This window comes from Triturus cristatus, chromosome 1_1 (assembly GCF_964204655.1).
Source record: "Triturus cristatus chromosome 1_1, aTriCri1.1, whole genome shotgun sequence".
In the NCBI taxonomy this organism is placed as follows: domain Eukaryota; kingdom Metazoa; phylum Chordata; class Amphibia; order Caudata; family Salamandridae; genus Triturus; species Triturus cristatus.
In genome coordinates, this window is record NC_140579.1 from 187,317,206 (window position 1) to 187,337,933 (window position 20,728).

The following is a 20,728-nucleotide window of genomic DNA, read 5'->3' on the forward strand; positions in this document are numbered from 1 at the left end:
GCTTTGTTTGTATTGTTTACGTGCTGCTACACATTGCGGAGCTTTTCGCGGTGCCAAGATACCATTTCACTGAATACTGCTAAGCTTTTCACAGCGTTTTGTCCTTCATTAAGCATCACATTGGACACTGCTGAGCTTTTCTCTCAAGGAGCTTTTTGTTACGAAGTACCTCACTGTGGTGCTTCCTTTTCCAGTATGTTTTGCTTTAGTAAACAATTAGGACTTACATGATAACAACCACATTTCCCTATATTCATTATTTAATATATATCTACACCAATTGCCCCGTCAACAGGCACCTTAATACAACATAAAAAACACACACGCATTTGCAATGCAATAGGTCTCGCATTATTAAAGTTTGAGCTATTGGCATTGCTAATAATAATGCAACACCAACAGCTCAAACATTTAGTAATGCGAGACCTATTGCATTGCAAATGCTTGTTGAGAACCCTACTGGCCTAGCACAACAAAGAGACAAAGGAAAAATAACTGACATATTTAATACGTACAGAATTGTAAATACGTTCTCTAAGTTATAAGGTATTATGTGATTGGCATGCCACATGGAAAGTGCAAGTTGCAGAATTACACCTGTAATCTGCAGTTTGCCAGTACTAATTGACATATTTGAGGTTAAGGAACCACTCAAGAGATGCCCATTAAGCTTTCAGGTCTCAAGGTTGGATTACTTGTCAGGAAAACGTGGGTTCCTGCACCTACTGCAGATATCAATGATCTAACACCCATTGGGGTCTGGTTTGCGCTATAAAAAACTGCAAATAAATGAATACCAAAAATGTACTCCTACAAGCTCTCAGACTGTATTTCCAGAAAGAACGAGCAAAAGAGAGTTGTGTACGTTATCAGTTACAGGCTGCAATCGCAGTTATGGATCAGTGGGTTAATGAACCTACTGCAATGGTCTATGTGTAACCTAGATTTCACAGGTATCAAATTCTAATAAAAAGGTCCATATAATTAGTGCATCAATAGGAATAACTCTACTATGTGCCAGCAGAATCAAAGGGTATTCTAAGTAAAAACATAAAATACCTACTCCTAATATGAAACAAAGTGGCCCACTTTACCACAGATATATATTTTCAGTAAAAGGAAGATGCTTATCCCAGCCTATTTATTGTGGAACATTCATTTTGTTTGGCACTTTCAATGAAACAAAATGAGCAAGCACCCTGTATATTCCAGATTCTGCAATTGAATTAGGCAATAGCTGGACAACTAGATTTAACTACAGGACAAGTAGATTTCAGTTGCAGTTTGTCCCTTGGACAAGTGGCATTTTTTTAAAGAATTTGCACACCCCTGCTGTGTGCGGCTAAACTAGGGGCCATCCAAAGTTAAGCCCACTGGTCTGAATACTCACTCTCTCTAAACAAAGAGTGTTACTAGCATACATATGCTACATGCCTATGACACACACATGCAAAAAGACCAATTGATGGACAGAATGGTGAACAATGTCAAACATTCACCCTAGTACAAATATCTGGGCCTAAATTCATTGTTTTTTTGCTCTCCATGCCATTCCTGTTTTTAATCCCAGCCATGTGCACATCAGTCTTGACCCTGCCCACCATGGGAGCAGTCCAGCTTGAACTGCCAGGCCAGGTCCTCCCTGGATCAGAAACAAGCATCCTGGGACCTGGCCCCCTTTGTTTTCTCTCCGCCAGGCTTTTCATGGGGGCGAAACTACCATGAAAAGCCTGGTGGAGAGGAAACTCGTAATATGCTTGGAGGACCGCGGCGGTCCCACCAAAGATATTGCAGCCTCTGACTGCTGCACCAACGCCAGGGAACGGAGGTTCCCTGGCTGAGCCGGCAGTCCTAGTGTGGTATGACTGACAGAGTTGTAATTGGGCAGTCAGACCACCGGTGGCTGGATCCGCCACTACCAAGCGTCTAGCGGTCATCAGACCACCAGACTCATAATCTGGCCCACAGTGTTTTCTTTGTGTTTTTGCTTCTACAAATGTTTAAAGTGGACTTAGGAACTGTAGTTTGCCAAAGTGCATCACTGTATGGAGCAATAAATAACTTGACATAAATCCCTCTGAAGTGCTGGTTTTCCTTTCAATGTAGAGAGGAACTTGGGATTTTATAATTGAGCAGGGTCCGACACCCGCTTCTGATAGGGTTTTCAGTTAAAGGACAACTCATATCGAACATACTTTTTGGGGGGGGGGGGGACTTTTTATTAAACTTAAAGCACGGAATCATTGTTACATTATCATCATGAGGTACAACAGTCATACAGTATAGTGAATTGGCGTTATTCACAACAGTTAAGGATGTAAGGGGTCTTCAATTCTAGTCCGTCTCATTGTCATATCTTATGCGGGAGAGGTACATATTTCCCCCCCTAAAGACATTCCAAACTCCTCATTTTTTATCCCACTTCTTAGGGCAGCCTCTTTGTTCGTAGATCTCTTTCTCTGCAATCATACATGTATCCATTTCTGCCACCCAACCGATCGTCAGCGGCAATTTGTTGGAACCCCAGAGCATTGCCACAGCTAGTTTCACCAATAAGTATCCCAGTGCCACCCATTGCTGCTCCACTTCTGTTAGGTCGGTGGGTTCCCATATATTTAGGATCCCCACTATATCTAACATACTTGAAAGCATTTACGACATCGGCACACACCGCGACTTCAAACAGATTGCAGCCTTATTAGACAATGGGTTCATAATCGAATTAGCCCAAAGCTCACAGGTGCTTGATTAAACAATAGGTGCAAGGAAGAAACTAAGTTCTGAGCACGCAAAGGTCTTAGGCATACAATGCTACCGGCACACACTTCAAGTAAATTGCATCTACCATTAAACACACACGCATTCATAGGCCAAAGAATGCTCTGTCATTAAGCATTCTCAGAAGTATAATTAAGAAAGTGTAATGGTTTCGTTCCGAAATTCAGGGTTATGAGGTCACATGTCCGAGTGTTTTCCATCTTAAATCTGTAACTTGCAAGTCAACTATTATTTACTATGTTTAATAAAGTATTGTACTGAATTGTATAAAAAGGCCTGTCTGCAAACAGGCATTCGAGAAAACCCTTCAGAGATAGTCTGAGCAGGACTGAGGTGCAATCCGTTGTGTTTTTCTCCTTGTCGCGACAGTTAATAAATACTGTCTCTGCATTGCCAAGAAGGATCTGTGTGTTTATTCCATTACTGGGAGTTTTTGTCATCCCGCAACAAAGCCATGACCAATACTGTTAATTCCCAAACTAGCTCAATGGAGAACTGTTCACATATGCCCGCCTTATGTTTTCCTGAACATACTTAAGTCAAGCTTAATATGCACAGTGAAAAGAACAAAGTTTTAGAAAGTAATGTTTTTTTTAAATTTAGGAGCAATAGATAAATGGCATTTCTGAGAGTGAATAACATGCTATAGGATGCTTTTGAATGGTAAATGACTGAGGTATTTTTTTCTGTTTGCCTTTTTTATGTTTGTGGGGTAGATCTTGGCCCATTTCTTTTCATATCTTTGCAGCTTCCCCAGTGTGAGAGGGTAAAAGCCTGTAACGTCATACTCTAAACACATTTCTGATGTCACGATAATAACCTACCACTAGCACTCCAGGTAGCATATTCCAACCAAAAATATAGTCATTACACAACACTTTTCCAACTACAATCATAGATCACATCTCTAAAACAGAAGACAACAGACCCTGCTCCCAAACACCCTCATGCACATAACATGCCACCATAGCCATTACTTAACAACAGCATTCCCCCTGCCGCACAACCATCTTGGAATACAGATGTTTGGTTCGCAGAATAACACGCACCCTCAAGTTTGTATTTTAGCTTTTTAATAGATTGGCAACAGAGCATAGAAAATAATCTGCAAAGTTACTGAGCTGGGTAACGGAGAACCAATCATCCACCTCAAAGAAAATAGTAAAGTCTTTCACCATACTCATCCATACACACAGCACATTAGCAGGATCGATCTTGTTTTACTTTCAAATTAACCAACATGAGTCATCCTGGAACTATAAGTTTAGCATTGCTCTACTAACCTTACAAAATCAGGAAATTATGCCCAAATCGATGGAAATTAAACACATCAAATGGGGCTCCAGAACAATACTATGCTAAGGCCCACATGAAAAACATTCCAAAACATAGCAAGGTAACACACATCACACGTGGGGGGGGGGGTTGCGCTCGCTGCGCCTACAGCTCTCAATGTTGCGTTTTCTCATCCTGCCAGAGAAGAACACGCCTGAATGAATGACTGTGATTTGGGAGCCCTTCCTTCTGGACCAAACCACCCAAGACAGAAGCCTATGAACAATCTTGCCGTGCCATTGTCTCCTTGAGAGCTGTACTTGTGCCCCTGCCTCAGCCCCAAGGATTTCTCCAGAGCGCACAGTTCTGGCACTGCCATGTTGCATACATGCCAACACTCCCGATTCAGGCAGGAGACTACCGATTTGAAGGCTAGTCTCCCGCCTCCCGATTCCTGCAAACAAAAACCCGATTCCTCTGGGTTTCAGCAGACAGGGCTTGGTATTGTGTAACGTGCTAATTCTTCCAGCAATAGTCAGAATGGCGATGCAGCCGCAGGGGCTCTAGAAGGGGTGAAAAACCAACAAAGCCCCATTAACAACCGAATGGTCTTTTAAACACCTGTGAAGTACTGGGGAGGGGGGGGCGGCTGTGTGTGTGCCCGGAAGCTGTTTCAGCCCGGGCTGAGGGGGTGTATGCAATGACCGCAACCTGCCAGGCCAGTGCACAACTCTTGCATCCCCCTCTTTCTCTGCCTGCCATCGCGCTCCATGCTTCTGAAAGGTGATAAAAAAAACACGTAAATTTGCTTTCAAATGTCCGATCCTGCAGCAGCACACTTCCAAAGTCCATACATGACAGACACCCGCTTGAAGGCCCCATTCTCCCGATATTTTTTTGGGATTTTTTTTTTTTTAAATCTCCCACTTTGCTCTTCTGAAATGTTAGCATGTATGATGTTGAGCCCCTACACTGGAAGAAACCAGAAACAGCAGACAGCGTCGGCAAGGCAGCAGCTGTACAGAAACCAGCGCTAGAGCATTTTAACCCGTCAGCATGGCAAGGGAGTCCCTCCCCTTCAGTGTTCGCTAGCCAGGCGTCCATCTTCGAACGGCTGTCGTGTGCGTAGCTTTCATACATTTATATTGTCTGCAGTCGCTTTTTCCTTTAAAGCGCGTACTTTTTTTTTTTTAGAAAGGATTTATCTTTAATATGTAATCTTTATTTTTGATTAGATAATCCATAGATTTTTTTTTTTACGTTAATGACCATGTCCGTCAAATGAAAATACGTTTACTTCCGAAAGGATGCCTGGACCTTTTGAGTTTTTTCCATTTATTTCTACTGCAGAGAAAACAATCCACTCCATAATGGCCGCCATTTTTAATGTAACGACAGCTATCACCACTAGAACACAGTACTCGCATCCAGGCGTAGCTCTAGAGTGGAAATGCTTGCAGTACGTGTTCGCAGGCGCATTGGAAGTTTATTCGCTCACAGCCAGCACTTCGTTTGGTCCGTTTTTCCTTTCGTTCATGCCTTCTGCAGGAAATGGATGTGTGTATGCCCATTGGTACTGAATCTGTTAAATTGAAATTAGTGAACTCCAATTCCCAGCCGCATTTATCCAGGCTGAGGAAGTTGGTATGCACGAGGGTAGTCACCTGGCATTCTGTTTTCCTTTCTCGTCTTTCCATTACACAAACTAATGTATTGAGGAGTTGTATTCTTCGCTTTCATCCAACAAACCAATTAGAGTACCATATCTGACGTTAACGATTTTATAGAATGAAAACCAAAAACTGGAAAGACTGTGCCCTGGTAGTATGAATTTATTGAACCCAATCTTTTAATGGGGGGTTTCAAAGGGTGGCATGAAAAAGAGAGCGAAGCTATGCAGTATACTTACTCTTTTTAGGTCTCGGCTGGCGATAGCAACGCGCATGCGCTGTTATCGGCATTCGAGAGCTTCTTGAAATCAATATGGTTGAGGAAGGGGACTTGAAGCCCCGCCCCCTCTTCCCATTGGCTCGTTTCATAGCTTAGGCTAAATGCTGGCATTCTATTGTTAAGGAGGCTTTTTAGTCCCTCCTTGTTGCCGCCCTGTCCACTTTTGGCCCCGCCCACCAGGACTGGATCTTTTACTGGGGGCAGTACACACACCCCTTTAATTATTAGCTAGGCACTTTTTCCCCCATTCGTGTAATGTGTTGCGATAACAATCGGACGCATTTGTTGCCCTCCTGGTGAAAAAAAAAATCTTACCTCTGCAGCAGTGCCACTCATCACTGCATTTGAGGTAACTTCAAGGAGACTCGTTATAGTTCTTTCAGTCTCATCATTTCAGAACGGAAGCATTTTCAATGTTATATACAAGGAAGCCGTAGTTGTTGCTGATTTATCTTACACAAACAACAACCATTGGCAAAGCCAATAGCCCTAGCTTGCTGTAGGTGTAATATTACTAGCTTTATCAGTATTATATGTCTATATGCAATGACAGAAGCAGCAAAATAGAAGTTGTCGTACATGACCACCAGCAAGGCTACTTTTAATGGCGCTGTACGTCTTAATCTCCATGTCTGTCCAGCTGCAGGTTAACTGTTGCAGCGTGGAAAGTCAAATTCCCCCTTCGTCACAGACCAAACATCGCAATAACACATTCACTCAAATACATTCATTGGTGGGGCCCATAACACCAACTACTTTCACTTCATTGATCTGTTTCCCTAGAGGAATAATTTTCCAAACGCTGACATGAAAGGAATATCTTTCTACCTAAAACCCTAGTGCGCATTGAATACTTTATTAACTTTTAACCTCGTGATATTCCCCTCATTTGGTGACGAATCGGTTAGTTGTATATATGATTTAGTGATGCAATTCATTTATCTATACTCTTTTCTTATTCTAATTTCGTCAAATAATTGACACAACACGGTTTTCAATTAATCAAACATCATTTATATAATTAAATTGCAAATTGTTAGAAAATCATCGTCCAAACCGCAGAACATTATATTTACCTAATCTGGCTAATAGTCGTCCTCTAAGTCAGTCAAGTCGTGGAAAATCTTTAAATTCATCAAAGTCAGGCCACAATTCAGTCTCTCAAAGATTCAGGATAACAGCGGTCCAGCAGTGTCACCGTCCTCTACGTCAGCATAACGTCAGAAAATGAAAGTTCGTTCAAAAGAAGGACTTTAATTCGCATTGTCAACCTTCTTTTATAATGAAACTAACGTCAAAATGTAACAAAAATCAGTTTTAGATCAGTTTGGATTTGGGGTCATTCGGTAAAGTTCTCACATAGTCCGAAAGATTAAGTCAGCGAAGCTCCCAGGGTGTCCTTGGTGGGAACATCTTCTCCTGGGGTTAGGACGAAGCCATTGTGGCTGGCGGTGGCACATGCGCACTTCACCCAAAACCTCGTGAGACAGCAGCAGTCACGTCGTACGTTTCAGTCAGCCATCTTTAAGAAGGCCCAAATGGTCAACCTAAGCAAAACAAAAACGTAATTAAAACATTGAAATGGCTAATAAAATGTTAAACCCTCACTAATTTCCCAATGTGTAAGTAATTATCTAGCATAATAGCAACATTCAAAGAGTTTATATTCACCCAGTGATGCGCAACTTACAATTACATCACAAAAGCAACATATATCATGCAATATTCTAATTTTCTACCATTAGTATGCGTACATATATTAGTATACAATTAGTTTAGCCATGCAAATTGCAAATCCCACGTGTAATTCTTTTGTGAATATAAATGGTGAATTTTCACTTCAAATGAATTAATATTACTATTAGTTGATTATTAAGATTAAAATAAACATGCAGAATGGGGGGTGGTATACAAAATTTCGTACTACCCGCTCCAGCAATCCCCCCCTTTGGTGATTATATCACCCCACCAACAAAAATTTTGTATCCCTGTTACGGAATTTCAAAGTGATTTCTTGTTTTTATTCATATTTCAGTTTCCCCGGTTTCTTCTCTTTTTTCTGACTTATAAATGCTCTCCTTGATTTCCTCCAATTCTATTTCTTCAAATTCTTTGTTTCTTATCTCTTCTCCTTAAATTTTCTCTTTTTAACCTTTTCTGATGTTTATCCTTTTTACGACAAATACATCCTAATTTAATTATTAATACTGTGAAAATCACACGTTAATGGAAATAATATCTTACCTAAAAATGTACTGCCTACATTTACTACGAAATCTTTAATAGCGGATAGTTTCTTTCCAATCTTTTCCCAAACACCTTCAACCTCCAGTGGTGCAATTTCGTCATGCAATTCTGTAATATTTTTAATATAATTTTTCAAATCTTTACTTTCGTCAGGAATGTAAGTACAACAATGTTGAACTTTCAGCATTCCACAGACTCCACCCTCTTTTGCCAATAATATATCAAGGGCAAGTCGATTTTGCATTACCATAGCACGCATGGCAACCATTTCAGTATTTACCAATAAGAAACCTCCAGCAATGCTTGTTGACAAGCGATCCACTACTGTTGAAAGTCTTCTAATTTTGTTTGCATTCAGAGATATTCCCACTGCGGGTATCAATGCTCCAAAAATGTCACCCACAATTTCTGTCCAAGATTTTCTCTTACTACGTGCTAAATAACTACCTAAACTATGTACATCATCTTCTCCTCTATCCATATGAAAAATCTTTGGAAATACCAGGCCTACATAACATGTGCCATACCAATGGTCTGGCAAACGGTAATATGCCCTGTTCCCACAAATAAAATACAGTCCAGGAAAAACTTGATCTTTTCCACCTTTAAATCCCCATCCACCTATGATTCGGTATGTATCATGGCACTCGCTATTCCCTACAAAATAATTATCATATGCTGTTTGATTCCTTCCAATACACAATTTCCCTTTCTGAGGCCAATCTAAAGCCATATTTGGACTCATTGCCCCTTTCAAGTGTTTTTCCATCTCTACATCCCAGACTGTCTTCTCCACTTTTCCTTCTGAAGCCTTTCTTTGCATTTTAAATCTCCTTTCTTCAACCATATCTTAAAATGTCTTTTCCTCTTTCTTTAAACTGCAAGTCAAAATTTTTCTAAATATGTATTGTAATGTTAGTTCTTTAGTCTCTAAGAAAAATTCACCTAATACCTTTGCAGGTTTTACCTTGTTTAGTTTGTTAATTGACGGTACTTGTGAAAATATAGTATCTACATCTGAAAAATAATACTCTAATTTACCTGTTTGATAAAATAAACTAGCTATTACACTACATGTTATTCCATAAGTTACTGGAAGGTGATAAGTCACTCCCTCCGATACAGACGCAGGTAACTGCATACACACGTAGCAGTCCCTTACGTCCATTGACTTTACATATTCATACAATAATTTTGAAAACACATTATTAGAAAAATCTGTTATAGACCTGTCTTTATGTAAATAATTTTTATCTATTCTAGTCGGAACTACCTTTTGAATCTTCCCTATATTAGCTATGTTTTCACTATGTCCTTCTAATGTATCTATAGTAACTTTAAATGAGATCAGTAGAGCAAGTATACTCCATAGAAGCATTAATAATCCTGTACAACAACAACACATTTTACACCATCTCCTCAAAAATGTACATCTACCTTTGCTACTATCTATGTTTGCCATCTTTGCTAAAATGGATTGTGTCTTTTGACTTAGCCTCTTCTACTTCACAACTAGTTTTTCTAACCCAAGGCTCTAAGCACCTACTTGGTTCTACCAGTGTTTGTCTTTTTCAGTATTTTATTGTCTTTCCATCAATAGTTTTCTTGTCTCATTCAGTTTGGCATTTCATCATCTTTCACTTTTCCTTCGTTTTCGGTATACAGAATGTCATGAACATCCACTTCTTCTCCAATATCGGACAAGATAACTCTCAGGATTTCCGATTCTTCGTCTTCCTCAACCGCTTCCGGTAAAACCACCTCTGGATTTCCTTGGCTATCCACCTCTTCTTTTACTTCAGGCAGGGCCACATACGTCCATTCTGGTGATTTATACTTCTGGTTAGGTTTCCTTGTTCTTCTGCTTTTTTTAACTACAATTGTTTCTTCTTCTTTTGATTTCTCCTGTCACTTCATTCACCTGTTCAGCTCTTGGTGAATTTACTCGTGTCAGCCGATATCTCAATCTTTTTATCTTATTCGGCCAAACATCGTCCTTTGCAGCTCTTTTCAATTTACTCGCTTTATCGTTCTTTTCAGTTCTCCAAGCTCTCTTTCTTAGAACTCGACCTTCAGGTATCTCATCTTCGCTTTCCTCTGACTCCGTTTCAACTTGCTTTTTACTCTCAACAGTTTCTTTTTCCACCGACTTCTTTTGTTTTCCCTACTTCTGTCCCTCCTTGAATCTCCGACACGCAATCCTTCCAGCTTACTACTTGTCCCTGCTTCTAACTGGATGTTGAAGTTCCCTACACCTCCTCGGGGGGTCTTCCGCAATAATCTTTCCCTCTCTCTCTATATCTGGCACCTGTCCATCTAAAGGTGTTGTTTCAGGTGGAATTTCTCTCAATCTTTCATCTGGCACTTCCTTCTCATGAATCTCTTTTATCGTCTCTCCACTGTCCTTTTCTTTGTTCTTTCCTTGTTCTTTCCTGGAAGATCGTGCTCTTTGTTCCGTCTCTGAGTCTGAACTGGTATCAGAAATCTGTAACCTTCTCCTCAGGGAATTACTTCTGGGGACAAAAGTTAAACTCGGTTCTGTTTCCCCCCTTTCAGGGTTTTCTTTGTCTTTTGGCTCTCCGTCATCTGACTCAGTACTGGATTCTGATTCATTAAAATACTCCTTTTCTGTGCTGTCTACTGGATTTGGAATTCTCAAAGTATGACTTGCATGGATCCAGTTCTTCAATCCAGCACACTTCACAGCTGTTGTTGTGTTCAAGATGACTTGTCTTAGTTTTCCCCACCTGGGAACCAAACAGTTTCTTCATCTGTGGACTTTTATCCTTGCCCAATCCCCTGGGCTTAGATCATGGGCTGGCTTCTTTTCAAGGGTGGTGGCATCCGCTCCAACCTGATGAAACACAGAATGAACTGCGTCAGCCAGGCTTTTACAGTATTCCAATACCATGTCATCAGATATAGTCATCAGCTTGTTGACTGGTATAAACACGTGGCGCATGGCTCGTCCCATGATGATTTCATGTGGACTCAACCCTGTAGTTCTGTCTGGAATTGATTTAATAGTCATGAGTACTAGAGGCAAGACATTAGGCCATTTCATACCGGTGGCTAAACACATTTTCCCTATTCTGTTTTTGATAGTACCATTCATCTGTTCCACCACACCAGAAGCCTCTAGTCGGTAGGCACAATGTAGTTTTTGTCGTACATTCAATGCTTCACAAATCAATTTTATGCTCTCATTATGAAAATGTCCTCCTCGGTCTGATTCAATTGTCACTGGGAACCCAAATCTAGGGATAAATTCCCTCAAAAGTAATTTTGCCACTGTCATCCCATCATTTCTTCTTGTTGGAAATGCCTCCACCCATCTAGAAAATAAACAGACCATAACCAAAACATACCTCAACCTGTTACAGGGAGGCATTTCAATGATATCCACTTGCATTCTGGTAAAAGGCCCTCCTTCTCGACCTATTGTTCCTAGACTCACTACTGTCTTTCTTCCTGGATTGTATTGCTGACATGTTAGGCATCTCTGACAAAGACTTTCTGCTACAAGTCTGAACTTTGCATTATACCAGGTTTGCTTAAAGGACCTGATCATAGCGTCTCTCCCTATGTGTCCCTGTCCATGAAACATCCGTGCCATGGCAGACATCATGCTATCAGGCATGACTGGTCTTCTATCTCAATAGACCCACACATGATCTTTCTCTCTTGGTGCACATCCTGCTTTTACCCACTGTTTTATTTCCTCCTCTCCTGCTTCTTCCTGCAATTGTCTTACTTCTTCCCATGTTCCCACAGTGTTAGTAAACATCGAAAGGCAAGAAATCACCTCTTTTTCCTTAGCCCGATTGATTGAATTCTGATTTCGTGCACAGTATTGCGCCATGTCATTTGCAAATTTATTTCCAGTGGCGATATAATCACCACTGCGACTATGGGCAACACATTTTACAACAGCCAATTGCCTAGGCAGCTGTATCGCCTCAAGCAACTTTCCAACTACTTCAGCATTCTTAATGGGAGTTCCACTTGAGGTTAAGAATCCTCTCTGCAGCCATATCTGGCCGAAGTCGTGGACAACTTCATAGCCATACTGGCTATCAGTTATCACGGTCACTCTCACACCTTTCCCAAACTTGCATGCTCTCGTCAAGGCAACAAGTTCAGCTACTTGGGCCGATTTTACTCCTTTCAAATAGGATGCTTCCATTACTGCTGCAACTGTACATACCGCATATGCTGCACTCAACACTCCATCATCTGTCCTCAAACAAGATCCATCGACAAACATAACAAAATCACTTTCTGGTAAGGGTTCATCTTTTATGTCAGGTCGTGGTTTAGTACAAAAATCAAGTACATCCAGACAGTCATGATCTGCTTCATCTCTTACTTCCACATTCTCTGCATCAGGCAAAAATGTTGAAGGATTCACATTCAAACATCTCACAAGACTTACATTTGTTGCACCTAATATGACCTTTTTATACTTAGCCGACTATGTGTCATATACTGAGTACGACTCCTTGTCAAAAGGATCGCCACATCATGAGGTACAAACACTTTCACAGGATATCCCATCACAATTCCCTCACTCTGTTCCAAACTCCGACATGTAGCAGCTACTGCTTTCAAACACCCAGGTAGGGCTACAGCTACTGGGTCCAACATTGATGAAAAATATGCAATTGGTCTCCTCAGTTTTCCATGCTTCTGTACTAGAACAGAGACTGCACATCCATTTCTCTCACTGCAATTCAACTCAAATTCTTTTTCATAATCAGGCATACCCAATGCAGGTGCTTCACACAACCCTTCTCTCAATCTTTTGAATGCTGCCAATTCCTCTTTGTTCAAATCAATGGGATCTTTCACATCACTTCTTGTCAGTCGTACCAAAGGCTTTGCGATCAACAAAAAATTGCTAATCCATTGACGACAATATCCAACCATTCCCAGAAACATTCTCATTTCTCTTTGGGTCATAGGTGGACTCAGTCTCTTTATGATCCTGATTCTGTCTATGGTTATCCTTCTCAGTCCTTTTTCAATGTTATGTCCTAAATATTGTACTTCCTTCTTACAAAATTGTAATTTCGATGGTGACACTTTTAGTCCTCCATCTGCCAAATGATTCAGCAAGGCTACCGTGTCTACCTCACAAGCTTCACGGGTTTTCGATGCCACAAGTAGGTCATCGATGTATTGAACTAGTACTGAATTTTCGGGCATTAAATAGAATTTCCAAAGACTTCTTCAATAGCTGATTAAATATTGAGGGGCTTTCAGTATACCCCTGCGGGATTCGGCACCAAGCCAAAATATGCTCACCGAAACTAAATGCAAAAATTTGCTGAATGTCATGGTGCAATGGGATGAAAAAGAAAGCATGGCATAGATCAATCACTGTATACCATTCTGCGTCATGGGGAATCTGATATAAAATCACAGATGGTTTCGGTACAATGGGACAGCATGACACAACACTTTTGTTTATCTTTCTCAGATCTTGTACTATCCTGAACTTCCCACTAGGCTTCTTCAGTCCCATTATTGGTTAATTACATGGACTACTCATTATTTCTCTCAAAATACCTTGTTTTATCATTTTTTCCAATTACAGGAGTATCTCCTTCGATTATTTCAGGTGTCAATTTATATTGAGGGACATTTGGATAACTTACTCCTTCCTTTACTGTTATTTTTACTGGATCTACATTTCTCCCGGTGAAATCCCAAACTTCTGCTTTAACAGATTGTTTTAATTCTTTAGGTAATTCGTCAGGGTTAAATACAGCATAGGTTCCAGTAACCTCCTTCTCCCTGTTTGCCATTGTCATTTTATACAGCACATCATCATCTGGTGTTTCAAATGCTATTCCTTCTGGGGTACAAAATTTAGTGCAGTTCATTTTGCACAACAAATCTCTACCTAACAAGTTCACAGGACTGGTGTCGCACACGACAAAGCGGTGCATTTCAGAAAATTTCCCTATGCTAACTTTCACTGGTTCTGTAAGTCAAGTTTTAATCTGTCTGTTGGATACACCAACTACTTGGATCGTTTCATCCGAGAGACCAAGATTCTTGACATTAGCTGATCTAACAGTTGATCGAGTAGCACCAGTATCAACTAGGAAAGTAATATTTTCATTATTAACTTTGCCATCTACAAATGGGCCTGTCTGGTCTACTTCTAGAGCTGCGCCAAGCACGCACTCTTCTTCCTCCCTTCGGCACCGTCAATAACCCTCCTCTGAATCGCTTTCATCACGTTGCAGCCAATACTGCGAACCAGCGCTGTAGTGAATCAGCCACTTTTGTGGTCAGACACCATATGATGACCCTCAACCACCACCATTCTGTACTGACTTAAGTTTGTTCTGCCTTTTAGTGGAATAGTCTTTCCAAGAATAGAAGGTATGGGATGTTGAGGTACAGTCTTGTGGGTGGTGGTGCACACATGTGCTCAATGTTGTATACTGAGGGATTACGTGTATAATGTTATTTGGGTTAGGTGAATTATGACTTTGACCTATTGGCTTTGACGTGGTCTAATGTCATTCTGCCTTCTGACTTTACCTTGCTTCAAACTTTTCTGTGTGCACAGTGGTGCTTGTAAGTTGTGTGGATGAGAATTATAGGTGCTCCTTGCTTTTTTGATTCCATCTTGCTTTGGGCCTTTGTGTGCATGGCTTAACTAACTCTGAAGCCATTTTCTGTGAAGAAGAGGGCATGTTTTGCTTTCTTGCTTTTTTTCGCATTTTACTGACTAGAGAGAACTGGTTCTTATCAGAGGAATGTACATGGTTTGACTTTTAGTCATAACAGGGGCCTGATCAACCCTTGGTCTGACCTTGAAGCAAGCTGGTACGGGCTCTCATGAGAACTAGGGGGCGTGGCTTGCTAGAAGCTTCGCTGTGTTTTGAATGTGTATTAAAAAGGGGATTCTACACTGGCTCGGTGGAAGTTCATCCGTGGAGCAGACGTGCTGTCACGGAAGAGTAGAGGCTGGTGTCACCTCTGACCTTCACCCAGTTCAAGCAATGGACTCCCCTTGAGCAAAGCGGGGTGAAATGATGGAGCATTAGGTGAGGTGTCTCTGCTACTAACTGTCTCTTGGTTCTTTACTGCCTTTCCTTCTGATTTCTGATTCTTATATCTATATATCTATATATCTATATATATATATATTTGCCTTGATTGATATTTGCAATCATACTATTGATATGTTAGAGTCTGCTATGTTAGGTGCATTTGGCTTACTGTGTGATGCTATTTACTAATAAATACATCCCAGATATACCAATTCGTCTTTTCCTTGTAGCAGGAGGTGTGGACTCTTCTTGGCCAAGTATTCTGTTGTAGAAGGATGGGTGAATTCCCTTCTAGCAGGTAATTGTGTTGTAGGAAGTTGGCGCTACTCCTCACAAGTGATGCGTAATTATTGTTTTCTTGCCTTGCCTTTGGGGGGAGTGTTGAAAGTTTGCCCACCTTAGGAAGTGCTGTGTATATGTTATATTCCATAAGTTTGGAACTGATATTCTCGCCCTGGGAAAGTGACGGTACATTCCTTGGTCCAGGGGAGATCTAAGGCTTGTCATAACATTTTTGGCGTAGTCGGTTGCAGGATCTGAACGTTGATTTTTAAAGGGGAAGAAATATGTTTTTTTTTTTTAATTGAAAGCAGACTCTTAGATATCAATTGATTTATTTGCATGGGGGTAGCCCATATGATGTGCTGGCTCGTGAAGTGAGCTAATTGTGCTGAGTTAGAATTGGTGTGTGTGTGTGTGTTTAAGTGTGTTTTGTAAAAAGTGCTTATAAATAGCTTTCTACGTGAGGCAGAAAGGGCGGGCTCCCTTTCATGTGTTTGTTAAGGAATGCATATAAAATGTTTTCAGTTGCAAAGTGAATGTAAGATATCAGAGCATAACTCTGAAACGTGGGACTCCCTTGAGATTCCAGACTCCGGAGTTGCGATGCAGGGTGTTAATCAGCGGGAGATTAATGACATTTTAGACAGAGACAGCGGTGTTATTTTAAATGTGTTCGTTAATATGCATCAAACATGTGAGCATTTGCTAAAAGATCGTAGTGAGTTGAAAACAGAGCTAGTTGATGCCCAGTTTGAAAATAGATCTTTGAAGACAGAATTAAACGTGTACCAGGCTGTGAAGCTGTTTACTTTGACCTGCCAGAATGATTCAGATGTGCCAGGAAGGAATGTGCAGGAAAGTGAACAGACTAACGTTTTAGGCTTAACGATCACCGGTTGTGGACATAAATTAGACATGACAGTGAATGATACATTTTGCTTCGAAAGAAAAATGCAACAATATGATTTTGAATGTGAACAGCAGATTGTGTACAATGACTACAGGAAAGTGCAGGGAAATGAAAGGTTACTTTTAAATTCAGATGCTGGACAAATGCAGATGATTGTGCGTTTGCGCACCAAAAGATACTGGACAGAACAGAGTTAGAGAAAATGTGGTTTGCCTATGGGAGATTGCAATGGTTATTAAGTGGCATGTACAGACAGAAAAACAGTTTGCACAGGATTCAATAGAAGGTCTTGAGGTGGAGTTTGAAACACAAGATTTCCAAGTGAAGGTGCCCCATGTTACAAAGGAAATTAATTTGAAACAGTACAGAATGCCAGATGGGCGTGAAGGGATCAGTGAGATAATTCAGGGCTTGACAGATTGAGGTGGTGACAATTCTTGGCGCATTACAGTTGATTATTGCGAATTGGACAAATATATACCTTCTTTGACTGATGCTGTCCCAGATATTGTTACAGAAGTAGCATGGGACTTGATATGTGACTTTTGATATTGCCAATGCTTTTTTATTTTTGATATGTCAAGAGCAGTTTAGTTTTTTTTTTTCATGAGGTTATAGACTAATGACAGTTAAGAATTTGCTTGAATTAGTAAGACAGAATGGGGAGCATTTTCTGTTAAACCTTCACTCACCTGAAAAGCAGGGCGTTCAACTTGAGAGATGTGTAGATTGTTCCCGGCTTCCCCTAAGAACCTCCTTCGGACTAGACTGAATATGAAAACAGCCTGCCCAACTTAAATTCTTAAGGGAAGGGGGAATTGGGACAAAATAATAAACAGAAAGACACACTGGATCTTGTTTTGCTTCTAAGATATGTTGCCTGCTTCTTTCAGATAGTGTCTATATTCAAAAACGGAAAAACAGAAAACATATTAGCATACTAGTAAACCTTATTGTGACAATAGTTGTTTACAAATCAGACCAGTGAATGTATACCTTTCTTTACTCAGGTTGAGTTGTCACCTGAATATCTTTACACATGTTACGATTCTGCAATGACAATAAATACCGAATTCAAATGTCTTGTTACGAAACTTTTCTTAAAGATTGAAGAATTAGCGATTTTTTCCCTGCATTGAACACTTACTAAGAAATTGTCTGTAGATGCTCAAAATGTTTATGTCTCTTTTTAAAACAAATCCTTTCTGTTCACAGAGTCTTCACAATGGAAAATGCCGTGCAAAGCTGAACATTCAAGAAGGAAATAAGCTAAGTCTTTTCCTGCTTGTAGCTTATTAGTAACTGTTTATGCAAGCTTGGCTTGGTCTTTAGTTCAAATGCGCCAAAAATGCAATGTAAAATGAACTTACTTTTTGTTATTAGTATTGTCTGCCAATTACTCACTGATCAATCTTTCTTCGGTTTTGTTTCCCTTTTTTGAAGCGGGGACTGGTTTAACTGCAACTCCGGAAGGAAGCGTGAGGGGTTTCCTGGACAACGAGAGAAGGAGTTGAAGACCGGACTGAAATCTCCGATGCGGAAGCGATGACTGGATCCAAGATGCGGGAGCTTGAATTTCTGCCGTCAGGTAAGTGAAGAATAAACGAGCGCAAGCATGATTACTTGTAAGTCTGGGGTTTAAATAGCTTGCGGGAGGGTGGGGTTCTCACCGGGAGGAAGCAAAGTTACACGTGCACAACACTCGCGTTGAATGCAGCTGCTACGAACGTGACTTCTAACTGCCTAACACGGGCATGTTTACAACGTGCATGATTATGGAAATACAAACTGAATAATCAACGTGACAATGCAGCTGTTGCTTCGTACAAATAGAAACGTGCTTTGAGAACGTGTTAATTAACATGAGACTGCCTGAAGCGAGAAGCAGCGTGACTCTTTAACATTTCTTTTCTAACAAGCATTGGCAAAAACATTTGGGAAAAAATAATAAAATACAAACAGATTAAACACGTTACCATGATCATGATCTAATATACTTAATCCTTACAATCAGTAGCTGTATCAAGTCAGGGTTCTTCTAATTGAGTCTGAGCATGATTGTTACAACAAACTGTAACATTTTCAGATTAAAGAATGTGAAGTCTTCCTGGAGGTCAGGAGAGGTTAAAGCTGTTTTTCCTCTCAGACATGTAAAGAGTTGTTCTGGAAGTGGGTCATTTGAAAGCGTCTTTCAGATTGATGTTTGGGAGGCTTGCAGTGAGATCATCCAGCAACGCTGAGCAGAGCTCATGCTTTCTGTGAAGTCTGAGGAGGAATTCCTACGGGAGGGGTCATCTCAGCTCCTCTCCCCGGTAGGTAGAAATAGCTTCTTGGAGATAGATGTCTGGGAGGCTTGCAAAGGCGCAGGTTCCCCCCCCCCCCCCATGAGGAGAGTCGCAGACGAGCAGACGAAAGTTGGCAGGAGTGCAGATCACTTCGACCTTGAAGGAGATAAGGTGTGAGCTAGAGACAGCCGAGAAGTCTCTGCTTGCTATGTTTGGCGAGGGGCCATTTGGTGTCCGCAGAGATTTGTGAAGGGGGCAGCACCTGTGAGGGGTGCAGTGAGAGAAGTGAGAGAAGGAGACTGCCCCAGCCCTTCTTGCTGTGTATAGAAAAAGAGGGATTTTACCAAGAATTCAGAGGCTAAAGCGTTGGTAGTATTCTTAGACAATTCCCCAGAGCTGGAGGAGATCTATGTAGACAGAAATTAAAATATTGTATTTTTAGAAATGCAAGACGGAAGTGTACTTTTGAAAAATGTTTTTTGCAAGAAGAGTGATGCTGGTTTCTTTTTCAGATTCGCCCAGTTCTCCGCGTGTGAGTGGGACTCCCTTCTCCCGTGTGAGTGGGGCCCTCCCTCTCCCCCCTCCCCCCTTCCCTTCCCACCCCCTCCCCCCCCCAAGCCTGGAGTGATCGCCAGACCAGACGGTGGCGGCTGATGCCTGTGGCTATCCAGACTGGATGGGGTCCTCCCTTGTCAAGGAGATACAGCTGCTGATATATACCAGAGAGCATGATGGACTGCTTCTTTCCAAGCAAAAAGAGATCAGCAAAGTGTGGAACTGTTTCCTTCCCGTGCGGCCAACTTTACATGCATGGAGGCTGTGTGTCTTTCACACAGGGTAACTCCTTATATAAAAGTGAAGAAGAGGGAACTACAGGATGTGCTTTGCCAGAACTGTTTTATCAACGTGAAGTTCAGATGCGATGGGAGACGGCTGTGTGTTTTTTTCACACAGAAGGACTGTTTTTGTTTTTATGAATGAAGACCTATAGAGACGCTTTGCTGCGATCGGCGTAGATATTTTTTGAGTTAGTGAACAGTAATAACCTGTAGCTGTTGCTACAATATATGAGTTTGGCAGTAGAGTTTCCAGTTTAACTATTAGAGGCATTAGGAGCATTCAAAAGCTTGATTGATTTATTTTGTGTATTCATTTAAACATGTATCCAGATATCTATGAGCTATTTCTCGATGCACCTGAGTTATTGCTTTTACATGTATTTAGAGAATGCAGACTTTATTTGCTCTAAAGTGATTATCATATACTTTTGATGAGTTTTTCAGTTTTGCAATGGAGCATTTCGATCATAGTTGCTTTTTAGTCATGATTTGTTTTGAATTATGTATTTTTGTGTAGCCACTTCAACACATGAGTTGCTGTTTCAACATGTGCTTTTTAGTAGTTGTGACTTTTAATTTAGACATGTGGTTTTAAATCGTTTTGCTTTCAATTGAGATATGCAGTGATTTAATGATAGTTTTGTTTTTCAGTTATGTATTTGCTAGATTTTGTTTTTGACATATGTGAATGGTGATGATCGAGGGTCATGGGGTGCAATGTAGTCAATCAGCCACCTTTGTGGTCTGACACCCTATGATGACCCTCAACCACCACCATTCTGTACTGACTTAAGTGTGTTCTGCCTTTTAGTGGAATAGTCTTTCCAGAATAGAAGGTATGGGATGTTGAGGTGCAGTCTTGTGGGTGGTGGTGCACACATGTGCTCAATGTTGTATACTGAGGGATTTAGTGTATAATGTTATTTGGGTTAGGTGAATTATGACTTTGACCTATTGGCTTTGACGTGTTCTAATGTCATTCTGCCTTCTGACTTTACCTTGCTTCAAACTTTTCTGTGTGCACAGTGGTGCTTGTAAGTTGTGTGGATGAGAATTATAGGTGCTCCTTGCTTTTTTGATTCCATCTTG